General features: G+C 42.6%; 1 protein-coding gene across 9 annotated transcripts in view; it reads right to left on the reverse strand.

The window, feature by feature from the left end:
• Positions 1 to 16,504, reverse strand: part of TULP4 (TUB like protein 4) — a 179,820-nt gene extending 163,316 nt beyond the window's left edge. For 6 of the 9 annotated variants that reach the window (XR_004538729.1, XR_004538730.1, XM_033936756.1 and 3 more), the window contains exon 1: positions 16,061 to 16,204. The gene's annotated coding sequence lies outside the window, so the exon portion shown is untranslated. Of the gene's footprint in view, positions 1 to 15,880; positions 16,015 to 16,060; positions 16,205 to 16,391 lie in introns of those variants that run through there. The other 3 variants (XM_033936754.1, XM_033936758.1, XM_033936755.1) reach the window with 3 other exon arrangements.
• Positions 16,505 to 17,084: the final 580 nt, after the last annotated feature.

Genomic DNA, 17,084 nt, shown 5'->3' on the forward strand with positions numbered 1-17,084 from the left:
AACATTGGCCTGAGGAAACCATTCTTAGTACTGACGGGAACATCTGAAAGGGTGAAAGCTAGGGCATCGAACTTCTAGGGGCCCGGGGCCTATTATCTGGCAAGGACATGGGTTTATGGTCCTGCACGATAGCCAGGTCATCCAGACTTTTACCGAACAGCAAAGGTCTTCTGAAAGGAAGCCTACTCAGGGTAGCCTTGGAGGATGAGCCACCAGACCATTGATGGATCCACAACATCCTACACGCCAAAATGGAATATGCCGAGAGCCTGCTGAACACTCTGAAGACATCAAACAAAGCATATAATCCACCCCCCAAAATCAGAAAGGGAAGATTCTGGAACACGATAGTGTCAGGATCTTAGAATAACAAGTTCTGGCCACAAAGGAAGAAGCTGCTTTCAGCCTGTATGCTAGCAAAAATCAGCCCAGCATCTGCAGAGTCAGAGAGGCATTTGAGGACAAAATCCACTTCATGGTCCTGCACGTCTTTCAGCACTCCTCCCCCCCATCACCGAGGAGAGAAGTGCACTTAGCGACCTGTGCCTCCAAGGAATCCACTTTCGGGGATGCAAGACGCTGATTAAAGGCGTCCACCATCGGGTAGAGCCTGGACATGGCTCCAGGGCATCTTAAGGGACTCTCAGGCACCTCTCAGTTTTCTCTGAACATCTTGACCAAGTCCAGATGAGCCAGGAAGGTCACAGTCTGCATTTTCTTGCATTCCGCAGAAACCGATTGTCCAAACTCCAATTTCAACTCCAGGAGGGAAATCGAGCAGAGCCACAGGTTTGAAAAATCTCTGCACCATATCCGGAGCATCACGTGAATTCAGATCCTGGAGATCTGCGAGTGCTGCAACATCCCCCGTGGCGGTACCACCACCTGGCAAGCAAAGGTATGGTCAGATCATCCTGCGAAACACACCGAGTCAACATGAGGAGACTGTTCCAGGCAGCGGGAACCCCCGTTGCAAGCAAGGGCACCAGAAAAGGTGCAGAAGGTGCCTTTTACTTTGCCAAATAAGCCTGATAGAGCATGTTAATAAATTCCAGGGAAAACCTGTCATCTGAGGCAGCAGTCGCCTCCTGCAAACCTCCCTTAGCTCCATAAAATAATTAATATTTCCACAGTTATAACCAGCCTTTTTAGGCTACCATTCAACCCTCCCCTACATGTTTACCTATTTAACGTTACTTTTCTATTACATTTGTAGTTCTCCCTTCCTTCCTTTTTGTTCCTGTTAGCGACTGTCTTGTTTTGGTCTGGTATGATTTAAGTGGTTTTATCCTGGTTCTTTTAATTGTATAAATCGCTTAGAAATGTTTATAAGTGTTTTATCAAATTTCAAATAAAACTTGGAAACATAGATCTATGCGCTTTAGATGCCGAATCACGGCTACATTTTGCCATGGCTGCAAGGGCACTGTCTGCTGGGCCTGCTTTCACCTTTTTGATGCCCCTGGCTGAAAAGAGCAGCAGGGCCCCCTTCAGGGGTTGAGGGAACTTGGGCCAATGCAATCTAACCCCCTCCCACACCGCAGAGCACATAGAACACAGCTGCTCGCCAGATAGCCATCCACCGCAAACAAGGCATGAATTCAAAGTATCCTGACCTGGGGAGTTCATCTGAGCGGTTTTCTTGTGAAAAAGAACTTTAAATTAACTTTAGGCAAAAAATAACTTTAAATTCAAAAATTGAAAAAAATCTAAGATGGCCATCAAAGGCGCAATTTTTGGTACAAAATAGTCCGGGAAAAGCACAAGAACCCCCAAAACATAGTGATTTTAGGGATGGGGGACTAGGGCTAACTCTCAAACTGCCCAAAACTCACTTTTGAAGACCCTCCAACATTGCTGAAACAGACTATCAGCTCTGTACTCACTGAGCCATGCTGTGTGCTGAGAACTACAAAAAAGAAGCTGAAACAGCTTACAGAGAGATCCACTACTCCAACAAGCTGTAAGAACTGCATTGCTGGTCTTCTGACTGCCCCTCTGGCCCGAGTCCCAAGGCCAGGGACCTCTGCCATCCATGGAACAGACTGCACACGCAACCTGGTGGAGGAACACAGTCGGCCCCAATCCCAGATACACCTATAAGGAGCTATTCAGCCTGCACTCAGACCCACTAGCGGAAGAACATGGGGTGAATAAGCTCCCAAGGGAACAGTCCCTCAGCCCCAATCCAAAAGAGCAGGCTGTCCAGAGGATGCACTGACAGGCAGCTGATCCCTTGGAAACAGACTTGTCTGCAAAGTCTGATCTCATGCAGCCAGAGCTGTCCCCACTGAGAACTTTTACAGCATGACGGCATGAAGCGCAAACAAAAAGACAGAGTTTAAAGAAAAATAAACATGAGCGGAACAGACTAGCTCCTACTGTCTTGCTTGTAGGAATGCAACTGATCTCCTGAAGGCAGTCCTGAAGTAAAAGGGGTCTAAAAGAGTGTGCAAATAAGGCTTCCTCCAAGCAGTCTCGCGACTGGAGATGTATAACCCACTTGTCCAAGAATAGAGTGGGACTGTACAAGAATTTATATTACAGTCCTGGGTCTCTTCAGACCCTCCCCCCTATCTTTCTGGAAATGGAGGGCTCAAATCCATAATCTCATCTCCTGGGAGGCACGAGCAGTGAAAGGCCACCCTCAACATTGAAGACACTTTCTGCTTACCTGGAATGCTTATTTGGATTCTCTAACTCTAAGCAGTCGAAGTCTGCTTTTGAATGTGCTATAGTAGTGGGACTGTTGAATAGGGCAGTGTCCCCTTGTAGAAATAAGTTAATGATGAACTAGTTGAAGGGATGGAGGAAGCTGATGGGTTCTGGGGACTATAAGAGTCAAAGTCCCCAGGTGAGCCATAGTGCCAGAGCTTTCATTGGGATTCCTCCGGGAGAGGGATGGGAGGAGAGGAGGAAACTAGGGGATAGATATATTTTGCAAAACTGTCTGGGGACATTGTTTATTGCTGTTGAGGAATTCAAGATGGCGGCCAGTTAGGTCATCAACTGTGCTGTCTCCATCATCCCACTTTTTGTTTTTCTTTGTCTTCTTTGTTTTTCTTTTGAATTTCTATTTTTCTGGTCTTCATTGTTCACATTTGGGACCTCCTTTCTTGTTCATATTTGTTTTTAAGTTCACTTCACTGATTCCCCAGTTTGACAGTTGCTCCGGCCCAACAGCTGAGGGGATCTCTTACCTGCTGCTCGACTGGTTCCATGTTGGTGGTCGAGAGATGTTGGATTGGATCTTGATTCTTTCGTGGAGGTTGAGAGAGTTCTGGTTTCGGCTCATTTCCACCTGTGTGCCGACAACCGCGTACTTCCTTTTCTCTGCATTTGAGGAAGTATCAGTGGGAGGAAGACGGCGCATCGGAGGGGACTCGAAGGTGGTACTATCGAAAAGAGAGCGGCCCAGAGAGATCCCAACATGCAGTCGAGGGAGCAGTTATCCTGCCTGAGAAGTTGCCGTGTTCATAAGAGGTTCCCGAGATCCTTGGTGACAGCCGTCGGATCGGATGAGGATGGCAGTGGCCGTTTAATGCAGCTGATTACCGAGATGATAGTGGCGGTTGTCCGATTGTTTCAAAGGCTACCTGATCCTAATGACATGCCTGCATTTGACATTGCCTTGACTCTGTTCTAAATGTAAAGCCTGCATTTTGGCATTGCCTCGAATCTGACCCAATTTGTCTAGCCTGCATTTTTGGCATTGCCTTAACTCTGATCCAATATGTCCAGCCTGCTTTTTGGTACTCATCACTACATTCTGGGAACCTTATGGCTGAAATATCATTTGGTGGCTGGGTTTCATATTTCAGGGCTCAAGGAGCATACCAGCTTTCACTCCTGGCATGTAGGTTTTATGATCTTTTAACATCAGATCCTATTGTCTGATTGAATTCATTTTTATTTAATTTATTTATTTTTATATATTTATTTTTATCGTTATTTCTTTTTATTTCTAATTCTAATTTAATTTATTCAATGAATTCTTGATGGAATGTTTTATATCTTGTCTCTATCTCTGTCTTTATATTTCATATCGTTTACTATTCATTAATTGTTTTTCTCAGGTACTTTAGCTAGATTGTGAGCCTTCGAGACAGTTAGGGAATTTCCAAGTACCTATCTTTACTTATCTTATTTAATTGTATCTTTAATGTATCTTTATTGTAAACCGCTTCAAACCTCACGGTATAGCGGTATATAAGAAATAAAATAAAATAAAATTTGTATGACATTGTGTATGTTTCATTGTCTAATGTACCCTGTTAATGGCTACTGATTGACCTCAATAAAAACTGATTGAAAGTAAATAGATTTTTCCTCAAAAAATCATTTTTTAAAAATCGGAATTTTTAAAATATGTGGATTTTTTAAAAAATCATTGATTTTATCTACTCTGACCACTTATAAATGTTATTGTTAGGCATTCATTTGTGAAATTCTTTACACTTCCTCTCCCCCAACACACCTGGTTTACCTGTGCCCCTGGAACCATCATGTTAGCCTGTGGGTCATAAATAACACTACATTTACTGATCTACAGCATACTGGTTATGTTGTGGTGAAATTGTACACATTGAATAAACTAATCAAATTCCATTCCACGTCAGACAATGTGCAACAGGGACCATTCCAAGAAAGCCAAAAATCAGCTTAAGACCCTAGTGGGCATTGCTCTTGGTGATGCAAAGATGCTATTTAATTTGACCCGCCAAACATGGTGAGCAATTGGAAAAGGATATTCTGGAGTATCTCACACTCAACAATGTAGATCAGACGTCAAAATCTGGCTCGTGGTATAGTAAAATTTGGCCTGCCAGAGGATTACCAATTTGCACTGAAACTGACCTGCCAGCAGGAGCACTTGTAATGGACAAAGCTTTGCAAACCCCCCACCAAAAAAAAAAACCACACACCTATATCGAATCAGACCAAAACCTGTTGAATTACAATACAATAAAACTATGACTGCAGATGCAGCAACGTAGACAAGAGTTTACATACCAAGCACCCCTTTGGTAGTATTAAATCTACCTACACTTCCTGGTCCGCCCCCAAGGTGCGTGGCATCCAGTCTGACGTCTGGCCATTGCCTCATTGACGTTCATGCAAAAAATTGAAAATTCTTAGTGTTATGAGTAGCAGGGAGAAACGTGAGCATCACAGGTAAGAGAAACATGATCTGGGTCCTGGAAAGGGTAAGGGTCTGATGCCTGGCAAAGAAAGGGGAGGATTGATATTTTTGGTGTGGGACGGATGTAGCCGTAAAGAATTTTGCTGGATAGCGAGAAACTGGCTTTGGCTGCTACTGGTAAGTCTTATTGATTCGCTTTCACATATACATCCACTTAGTCCTTGTCAGGAAGCTGGTCGCTTGTGGTCCTTTCCTCTATTAAATATAGTCTATTTGAACTATATAGTGCAGGGGTGCCCAACGCGTCGATCGCGATCGACCGATAGCTCAGGAAGGCAACGTGAGTCGATCGCAGAGCCCATCCCGGGCTCTGTGATAGACTCGTGTTGCCGTCCCGATCTACCGGGCCTATCAGCCTTCCTCTCCCCGACGTCAAAGACGCCGACGCCTTAGGCTGTTTTTTGTCATTTTGGGGGGGGGGGGGGGGCGTGGTGGCGGCGGCAGCAGCAACAGCCTGAAAAAGAAATCATCCTGGCCCGGGTCGGTGTCATACTCCGGAACTTCTACCTCTTCCAGCAGCCCTCTCCCTTCTACCTGCTTCCGGCCACACCCCCTGCTCCGCGGCTCTCTTCGACAACTCAGCAGCAGCGATCGACACAAGCTTCTGACGTCGGGGCCTACCCTCTGCGAGTCCCGCTTGCTTCAACTTCCTTTTTCCACAAAGGCGGGACTCGTAGAGGGAAGGCCTCGATGTCGGCAGCTTGTCTTGATCACCGCTGCTGACAAGTTGCTTAAGAGAGCCACGGAGCAGGGGGGTTTTGCCAGGTGCAGGTAGAAGGGAGAGGGCCAGATGCAGGATTCGTGGGTGAGGGAGCAGACGAGAGAGAGAAAGAGAGAGGGGAGGGAAACAAAAGGAAATATTTCATACTGGGCTGGGCCGGAGTGGAGGGAGGGTGGAAAGATTCTGGCTACAGGGTGCATTAACAAAGGAAAAGGGGGGAAAGCTGAAAATGGAGATAGTGACACAAAGAAGAGAAAGAGTAAGCAGGACCCACTGAATAAGGATAGAGATACAGAGGGGACATGAAGAGGTGAAATAGAGACATAGAAGTAAATGACATAGAAAGGGCAAATGGTGAACATGGGGTAAAGACAAGGACAGAGACAAATGAAGATTCTGAAAAAGTGAGATAGGGATATAGGTGAGATGGACACAAAGAAGGGTGATGCTGGAAAATAGGTGGAATGGTAATTCTGACAGACACAGAAGGGAAATGCTGGATCAAGGAGAGATGGGGCTCAGGCTGGATGGAATGAGGAGAAATGCCTTGTTGGCCCGGAACTTCCTCTCCTATGTCAGAATTGACGTCAGGGAGCGGAATGCTGGTCAGTGCGACGCTTCTGCAGGGAAAGCTTGGAATGGTGGTGGCTTGGGGGTTGTTCCCCGATGGCGGTGGCAGCAAATCGAGTGGCTTGGGGGAGGGCACGGAGAAAGAAAGAAAGGGGGCAGACAGGGAGACAGAAAGAAGGGGGAACAGGGAGACAGAAAGAAAATGTTGGGGGAGAGAATGAGGTCTGGAGGAGAGAAAACATACAGGAGGCTGAAAGAAAGGAAGAAAGATTGGATGCACAGTCAGAAGAAGAAAGTGCAACCAGAGATTCGTGAAATCACCAAACAGCAAAGGTAGGAAATATGATTTTATTTTCAATTTAGTGATCAAAATGTGTCGGTTTTGAGAATTTATATCTGCTGTCTATATTTTGTACTATGGCTCCCTTTTACTAAACCGCAATAGCGTTTTTTAGCGCAGGGAGCCTATGAGCATTGAGAGCAGCACGAAGCATTCAGCGTAACTCCCTGTGCTAAAACCTACTATTGTGGTTTAGTAAAAAGGGAGGGGGTGTATTTGTCTATTTTTGTATTTTGTTACTGAGCTGACATTGCATAGAGTCATCTGCCGTGACCTCTTTGAAAAAACCCGGAATATAAATAATTAACATTTTCTCTGCCTTTCAGTGTGCTTTGTGTTTTTTTTTAATTTTATTGTTGGTAGATCATTTTGACTTAGTCATTATAAAAGTAGCTCGCAAGCCCATAAAGTGTGGGCACCCCTGGGTTAGTGTACCTTAATAAAAGGACCCCTAAATATCTTAATAAAAAATTTGGCCTGCAACTTAGACTAAATTTTAGATTTCGGCCCCTTATGCGATTGAGTTTGACACCCCTGATGTAGATGAAATCAATCCAATATTATTATGAGAGGGCCTAAGGTCGTGATACAGAGCAGAGTTATACATTTAAATTTCCTTAATATTAATCAGCAATTTATGGGTTCAAATATTTGGATTTTTCCTGATTTATCTACAGACACACAAAAGAGGAGCCTGTCATTCTTGGCCTATAGACCAAGAATGAATATCTTGGGGGCCAATTTTGTATTGTATCGCTTGAGGGTTCAACTTTTACTTTTTGACCCAAAACAGCTATTGGAATTTCTTGTAGCTAAAGAGGAGATTAAGGCGATTGTATGACTCTGTAATGGGGAGGAAATGCCGTGATCAGGTTGAAACAAAACTGTCTGGGGACTCGCTGTTTATTGCTGTTGGGGGGAAGCCTCCAGGGAAAGTATTTTGGGGTTTTTTCCTGATTGTATCTTGGATCCTATTTCTGATAAATTGTGGACTATCTTTAGTTGATGTTTTTTCCTGATATTTGAATTTCTTTTTGTTATATTACTGAAATTTCATTATCATGGATATAGTGAAGTGATTGTAAATTTGAAATGTTAGAAAAGAAAAAAAAAATACAGAGCAGAGTTATATTGCTTCAGGTGCATATACACAAGACTTGCAGAGCTGAAAATCGACTGAGTAAATGTATTGGGGGCCTTGAACTAGACCATAAGGATGACAAACTCCCTAGAGATGTGAGGACTCAACAATATCAGAGCTTGACAATTCGTTACTGAAGGTGTGATAAGAGCACTTTGAGTCTGGTAACTGAGCTAGCCAGTTACTGGCTTACAAACTGAACAAAACAAGCATACCATACTTATATACCTACAATAAAAGATGAGAAAGGAATTGTACGAACATGCACTAAAAATATCAAAAGTGTTTCTACAGTATTATAAACAGCTTTACAACCTAGATGGACATCCATCTTTATTTGACACAGAACAGAGGTGGATAGATTGCCCAGGCTTAATAAAATGACAAGGTAACTTGAGCTATTAAGACCAGGCCTAATCGACTGCTGTAGTACTTGCAGGTCTGAAAGGGCCAAGGACTTAAGTCCAAGAACAACATTGTACCTCTTAGTTTCATGTACTTCTTATTTGTCTCTTTTGACCGTTGCTCTGGCTGACTTATGGCTTTATAAACTATTTAGTATTACTACTGATCCATTGAAATCAAGGTATTGTGAAACTCACTCTTAGACCCTCTTCTCTCTCTCCCCTAACTCCTATTCCTATATCTAATTTAGGTGGACTAGTGGCCTCAGACTTAGAGCGTTCACACCCAACAAAGGGTGTTAATCTCTGCTTTTTCCAACCACCTTCTTTTATCTTAATATTTAATCTCTTATTTTTATAAATATATATTTTTTTCTTCTAAAAATTTAAAGTAATTTATTTCTTAAAAGGATCAGATTTCAACAGTTATTTCTTTTCCAAAAGGGTCAGTATCAATAGTCCTTTCCAGATTTTCTAACTTTTCAGCTTTTCAACATTCTTCATCACTACATTTCACGTCATTGGGTTTCATAATCCTATATACGAGAAATACTTGTCATACATTATATGCATTTTCATGCTCTGAGTATTATTGATGTCCTTTTTGATCAGTACTTATCTGAATTGCTTCAATGTTGTGCAGCACCTGCTTTAGGTTACTTTGATTCAGATAACTGGCATTCCCAGTGCCTGAGCCGCTTCATTAAACCCAGTGCCTGAGCCGCTTCATTAAATAGTTTATAGTGGTAAAATCCATTGTGAATATAATATTTTAGTGTTGACTTATGGCTTTAGCCAGTTCCACCTGAGTTCTTGTCAGTAATACCTAGTGTCTGTTGGTTGTTGTGCGAGGAGAGCAGATGTCCTCCTTTTTGACCATGTTTGAACCTTTGTATACTAAATAACAGCAGACTTTGGACATGTGCTAACCTGTGTATGTATGAGGGATAAACATTACATGCAAATGATACCATAAAAGAAGCCATTCAATGTTGTTAAGCTCAAAGCTCAACAGAGAGTAGATGTACTGCTTAGTGACCCCTCTCGTGGAAAGAGCTCCTAGCTGGACCGTTGAAGGGCTTCCCAATTTGGAAAGAGGCTGAGGATGCAGACACACACAGTAAAGTATTTTCTTTCTATTACTAATGAATTGGTCTCTTTCTGTTGCTAATAAAATATTATACTTAGGGCCTGTTTTACAAAGTCACGCTAGCGGCTGCTGCACGGTAACGGCCCCGAAGCCCATATAGATTTAAAGGGCTTCGGGGCTGTTGCCATGCAGCTTTGTAAAACAGGTAGTTAGTTTTTACAAGCTGTCAGAGTGTATTTGTTCCATAAAGAAGTCAGTGAATTGAATTGTTTTGTGCTAGTTTGTTACATTTACAATTAGGCAAAATAATTGCCCAGGCGTATTGAAAGTGATGAGTTAACTTAGGCTTTTAAGAACAGGCCTAATGGCAAAGCCCGAGGGCTAGATGTATATAAAATACATTTTATAAATGCTTTGGAAAATATTTGGCTCCTGTCCTGTTGAGAGTATTTAATGCCTTTTACTCCTATGGTTATGTTTTTATGATTTATTAAAACTTGTTATACCGCTTGTTCTTACGACAGTCCTTTATAGACTATGCAGAATTCAGCAGTTAGATTGATTTTCAATTTAAAGAAATATGATCATGTTACTGATTTTTATTGTCGATTGCACTGGCTTCCAGTGGAGGCACAGGTTAAATTTAAACTCGGCTGTTTTTGTTTTAAGGCTCTATTCCTGAGTATCTTATGGAATCTTTTACTATTACGAACTTTAAACATCCTAGAAAAACTCATTCATTGTTTTTGTTCCCTTCTGTGAAAGGATGCAAATACAAGAAATTTCAGGAACGATTACTATCTTTCCAGGCAGCCTCATGGACCAGGGATTTAACTCATATATTCACATTCCCAACTTCATAACAATTTTGATGTGCCTTAAAAACGTATCTTTTCAGGGAATACTTCAGAAGTTAGAAATCGGATGTCTATTCATTTGTATTATTAGTCTTTATGAACCGTATAGAACTTAATGGTATTTGCAGTATATGTTATATATATATATATATATATATATATATATATATATACACACACACACACATACATGAACTCCAATCTAAAATAGAACATACCTAAATAATTCATAAGAAACCACATTCATTCTTACAGACATATTCCAAATCTTTTGCACCTGCTATGTACCACAGGATTTTGACTAATACAGTATTTTCAACCGCCAGTCCATGAAGAATTTGCGTCCCCTGCAAGCGCGTTTGTCTTCCTTCCAGCTTGGCTGCTCCTTATCTTCAGCGCCAACTGCACTTGTTTGCTGGGACAGTGCACAGTGGCTCTTGCATGCTGCACGTGGCTGACTCGGAATCGGGTCAGCAGCATGCAAAAGCCACTGCGTGCAGTCCCGGTCGAGGTAACTGGCTGTGCCTGGGGGTCTGGTGCAAGGGTGAGGGACTGCTGGACTTGCAGGCGATAGGGAAGGAGGGTGCCTGCTGGACTCACGGGCAGCTGCAAGGGGAGCTGCCAGTGTGAACCGGTTTCGTCAGAGGGGGGAGCATGCCCAGCTGGACAGCCCTGAACAAGTAAGGAAGGGATAATGTGGGACAAAGGGAGAAAAGAGGGGGGGGGGGCGCATTGGGACATGGGAGGGGCATGAATTTGGGACAAAGGTTGGAAGGCAGGGAGGGAGGACACGAACTCAGAACACAGAAGGAAGGGAGGAGGCATGAACTTGGGACATCAGGGAGGGGATAGAAAAAGAGAAGCTTTCAATGGCATGCAATGGTCCTTCATGTTTGGGGTGCTTCAACAGGTTGGAAGTACTGGTTGATATTTGGAGTGGGTGTCAATGTTATATATATATATTAAAAAAAAATCCTTAGCTTGTCTGAAAATCATGGATGTGCACTCTCTCCATTATTTTATTGGTTCTGTCCATGGAGACCTTTCCCAGCATGTTAGATCCCATCCAGATGATGTGCTTCTGATACCAATCTCACCCGAGAGCTCATTCCTTCAAATGGTATACTACTTGAAAGAGTATGGGGTGGTCTCCAGGTTCAAGACCAACATGACCAAAACTGAAATGTTGAATTTGACAATAGCGAGTCTGGTTGTCACCCAATTGAAAAGTGATTTTTCTTTTCAATGGGCACCACAATATATTCCTCATCTAGGAATCAGAGCAGACATTAATACTTTATATAAAGCTAACTCCCCCCCCACCTCTGATAATTAAAAATTTACTGGAAAAACTGGATTGCTGCAAGAGATTAAATACATCTTAGTTGAGGAGAGTGCTTATGATAAAGATGATATTTCTGGCAAAATTATTTTTTCATCGCACTACCCATCTCACAAGAACATAATATAGTAGCTGCGTACTGGGACAAACTGAAGGTCCATCAAGCCCAAAACAACAAGAGAAATCACTGGCAAATTCCACAGAACAAGGAGAATCCAACAACAAAAGAGTACTCTGGAACCAATGTTCTTGATGTAAAACTTATTAAAAACCAGAAAATGTTAAAATGCAAAGTAGCAAATTTAGTAGTTGACATAAATAATATCAATCAATGGTGGCCAAACAACATGTAGTCCGGACCTGATATGGTCCATGTTTCAGCAAAACAGTGCCTTTCTCGGGGGTTCAAGTTGAAAGCACCACATGGCAATAATACTGTTTTGCAATTGTGCAAATATTTAAGTTTGGCTGAATAAGAGTAAGATGACAGCACGCCGTATTCTGTCTCCAACAGCGGCCAACACAGGTCACATGCATTTGGCAAGATCCCAAAAGAGTAAAACAGATTTTAAGGTGCTTATCCTAGAAATAAGCAGTGGATTTTCCCCAAGGCCATTTTAATAATAGCTTATGGACTTTTCTTTTAGGAAATAATCCAAGCCTTTTTTTAAACCCTGCTAACTGTTTTCACCACATTCTCTAGCAACAATTTTTTCATAGACTAAATCAAAGTATTTTGGAAAAGGCAGCTGTCCCAACTTCACAGAGCAGCTCTATGCAACCTGGAAGTGCGGCGAGGAATGGGTATCCCCAACTTTAGTTACTGTCATATAGCAGCACAACTTCACATTATTAGAGTTTGGATAGAGGACCTACTAAAAAATGGATTCAAATTGAGAATCATAATTTTAGGATTACCCTTGTGGGTGATTTCTCGGGTGCCTAATTTAGATTTGAAGGTATTTCTGGTTGTGAATAAAGCTTCCCTTATGAACAAGGCTCAGGGTGCATAAACAGAGTTTTCCAGAATGACAATATCATAGGCAAACAGCCAAACAACAATACACACTGACTTTTTTGGCTGGTGAGAAAGACCCAATCTTTAAGCGATGGGCAGACAGGGGGTTTCGTATTTTGGGCTAAATATGGGAGGGTTGTGAGATTCCCTCCTTCAGGAGCAATACAGTTTGACTATAAAAGAGGAATGCCACTATAGGCAGGCCAGATTATATACAATGGAGGGCTAGGAGGTGATCTGAGTTTAGGAGAGACTATACTGTAAATAGCATTACAAAGATGGGGACAGTAAAGAATATATTTCCAGGCTTTATACAGCATTACTTCAGTTTTAAACACCAATATTGCAATATACTACTCTTTGGGAACCTCTTATAACATGCTGCAGTGGGAGAGAAATTTTAAGAGGCTTTTGAAGGTATCAATAGTACTATACACGTGCAAATATATGCATAAAATTGGATCAGGGCAGTGGTGGTGGAAGTGAGGTGCCTGGGGCAATATCTTTTTCTTTCACATCTGGTGGACCTGTCCACATGCAAGGGACTACTAGACATCTATTCTCTTATTCCAAATCACACAAACAAATTACCCACAAAGAGCGGAATTCTGCTCATTACATTTTAAGCCTGTGGAGTCAAATTAGACATCCACAAACTGACAGCATGCTTGTTCACAGCTGTTAAGCTTGAACTAGTATCAGCATAGAAACAAAGTGATGTACTTACTGAGGATTAAGTATTGCAAAGGCTGGATTAGGTATATCAGATGTTCCAGCTAACAAAATGAGGCATTGACATTTATTGCAATTTCATAAAGTGTAGGGCATCACAAAGACTGGAGCAATTGGACCTTAGATGGAAACAATATGGTAGTTGTGAGATGATTATAATATATGCTATTGATAGCACCTGTTAAATTATACACTGCAAGGGGAAAGAGGGTTTTGAATAAAGTGTTTATTGTTATTTGAAAAAAATTTAATATTATAAAGTGCTATGTGAAATTATTTTTCTTGCATGTAAACATGTTGTCTGTAGTACTTTATCTTACCTTTCATTGAACATTGCTATTAAATTTGATTTTCTTTGAAACAAAAAATTATTTTGTATGCTGCTATTTTTCTGCCTTGCTCTAGATTTCAGTGTTTTGAATATTGCTCCTGGTTCTAAAGCTTTTATCCCCCTTTATTCTTTTTAATAAATATTTCCTGTCATTTTGATTTCTTTAAATATATTTGCTGTCAAAGTGGATTTTGCCACAAATACCTGTATCAAATCTGTATTTGATACAAATGTTGAAATAACTGAAAGATATTGCAGTAATATACAAACATTTTCTATAGAAAAGGATTTGGCACAACTAGGGACTCCTTTTACTAAGGTGCGCTAGCGTTTTTAGCACGCGCTGCATTGCCGTGCATGGTAACCCCGCGCTACATGGCAAGAACTAACACCAGCTCAATGCTGGCGTTAGCGTCTAGCGCGCACGGCAATGCAGTGCACGCTAAAATCACTAGCGCAGCTTAGTAAAAGGAGCCCTAGGTGTCACTATTTGAAGTGCCAAGGAAGTAGAGCAAGGACTACAGCACATTTTTCCCCCACAGGAAAGGTAACAAATTCATGAAACTGATGCTCAAGAAAGCAGTCTAAACAAACAGTAACAGAACTTTAAAAAGATGCCAAATAAACAAAGGACATCTTAATAGCATAAGAACAGCAACAAAGCACTACGATGACATGCACAGGTCAGAAACCAAATGATTATTCTGTGCTTCCAAAAAGCTAGAAGACTAACTTACACAGGGACACAGCCCCTTGCTGGACAGACTAGATGGACCATTTCAGCCTTTATCTGCCTTCATTTACTATGTTACTATGAGAAGTTATTTCTATAAAAAAATTATCAAAGCAACTTAAACACGAGAGGGGTTAATAAGGCAGTTGTGTGCCACCATGGAAAAAGGCAGTGGCATTCTTTGTGCACACTGAAATTGTCTTGGAAGGGTGGGGGAGAGAATGGTAGTAGGAGATTAATGTGCCAGAGTAAAATGGGCGCATCCCTTCTGAAGATCTGGTGATAAGTAGCAAGACTGCAAATGCCCTTCAAGGGACTTCACTCATATGGTGCTGCAACCCATGAAGAAGGGATGATGCTGAAAACTGTGTCTCAAATATATATCCAAGAGCCCACCTGAGCTCCACTGATCACTGTTTGATAAAACAGGTAAGCTCAAGGTTCTGAACTTCAAAAAGAGTGACTTAAAATGAGCACTTTTTAAGAAAACACCTGGAGTGCCATGCCAAAAGGAAGTGATCGAGAGGAAAAAAAAGTAACAAAATTCAAAAAAGGCATGGGGTAAGCTTGTGAATCATAGAGCCGCAACATTACACTGGTCCACAGCCCTGACGCTGCCTGAGGGTGAAACAGACAGCTAGCTTAACGTTGGCGAAGGGACTAGCAGAGACAGCAGGAAAGATTGAGTAACGACTTTCACTGCCTATTTTTAACAAACCCTGCCCAGGATCTAAAAGTTAAGTCCCTGTTGTTAAGAACTATAAGTATTTTTGATTAACAACAGGGCAGGAGAGAAGCATGAGCCAGTGAGGTTAATTCTCTTTCTAGTGTGATTGTAAAACACATACAATACACAGGGATCTGATGCTCAGCCCCTTTGATAGTAACTAAAAAGGATTTAAGTTCAAGAGCTATTCATAGTGTATTTACACCTCTGGATAACTTGGACTAAGAAAATTGAAATGACATTTGAGAAGGGTATTTTTTGAAATGAATATGTGTTCTTTCTCATCCTGCATATAATTTTGGTAATTACAGAGTATCCCTAGTGCAAAACAGACAGCCCAGTATAATAGATGAACTAAGCGAGCCCTCAGGTGTGTCCCCAATCCAGGTGTGAATAAAGGCCCTACCCATAGTTCAGCATCGCCCCTTCCCCTACACCTCCCAAAGGTAGCGGGCTGCAGTGGAAGGGCTCTCATGCATGCTAAAGGCATGCCACTGCTCCCAAAATTTTGCTACACCTAGTCTACCTAATGGAAGGGACGGCCCTGGATGGAAAATGAAACAATGTGTAATCTGCATGGAGAAGCAGTTACTACCCAATGGGAACCAAAACCAGCAAGAAAAAAAAAATAACTAATTAGGAATACTTTGCACGGACTGGAAGTTACATACCTAAAAGACAGAGAACTACCACTTTAACAGGTAAAAGATATGAAGGAAGGGACGCTACAGAGATACCAAAACACACGCATTCGAAGAACAGTGGATCGCTCTCCCCTCCCGTGGTCTGTCATTCCTCCCCCTTGTCCGCGATCCCTCAGGCCTCACCCCAGCCTACCGTCAAACTCATACCTGAGGCCGCCCACCACCAATCCCGCAGCTTTCCTTCTTCGGTAACCCGTCCCCTCTGACACAACCTCTCCCTCGGATGCGTCCCGCCTTGCCGGAAACAGGAAGTTACGTCAGAGGAGGCGGGCAGAACACGGGAGAACTTAATCAGTTACGTCAGAGAAGGGCGGGGCGCTAGAGAAGTAAAGCAGTGGGGCCTGTGGCGGGCGAGCGAGCGATCTCAAAGACAAGTTGTTACTAGAGAGCTCCAGGGGAACGAGGGTTACGGAGATGGACGTAGTTCCAGTGCCATTCACGTGCGAGTGTCGGAACTTTTCAGCCATGAATTACCTACCCAGGGTCCTCCAAGACGGCCGAGTCCCGCCTCCTAGTCCCTTCCTATAGTCAGCGCAGCCGCTGTCTACCCTGGCTGATGCAGCTACGGTAGGCTCATTCTGACAAGTGCACGGGCCAGCAGCATCAGAAGTCACCTGATCTAGTGGCGCATGCGTGTGGCGACCTTCACGAACTTTGCAGCTAAATCGCTGCATGTGGAGGTCGCTGCAGCCACGCGACAGTAGATCTGGGGGTAGCTTTTGCTATGTGATTTGAAGCCAGGACTCTGAAGACTTACAGCACACAGTGCTAGTTAATAGTGGTTTATCAATAACGCAGTAAGTGTTAAATCATGCACCAAGTATTTTTTTTTTATTCCCACTGATTCTACAAATAATTTTATGCATTAAACCAGGGATCTCAAAGTCCCTCCTTGAGGGCCGCAATCCAGTCGAGTTTTCCCCAATGAATATGCATGAGATCTATGTGCATGCACTGCTTTCAGTGCGTATTCATTGGGGAAATCCTGAAAATCCAAATGGATAGCACAGTTACTTACCGTAACAGGTGTTATCCAGGGACAGCATGGAGCCCGGATGTGGACAGCCTCGCATGCAGACTTGCTTGAAGAAACTCAGAAGTTTCGAGTCTGCCGCACCGCGCATGCGTGAGTGCCTTCCCGCCCAGCACAGGGCACATCTCCTCAGTTCAG

This window comes from Geotrypetes seraphini, chromosome 3 (assembly GCF_902459505.1).
Source record: "Geotrypetes seraphini chromosome 3, aGeoSer1.1, whole genome shotgun sequence".
In the NCBI taxonomy this organism is placed as follows: domain Eukaryota; kingdom Metazoa; phylum Chordata; class Amphibia; order Gymnophiona; family Dermophiidae; genus Geotrypetes; species Geotrypetes seraphini.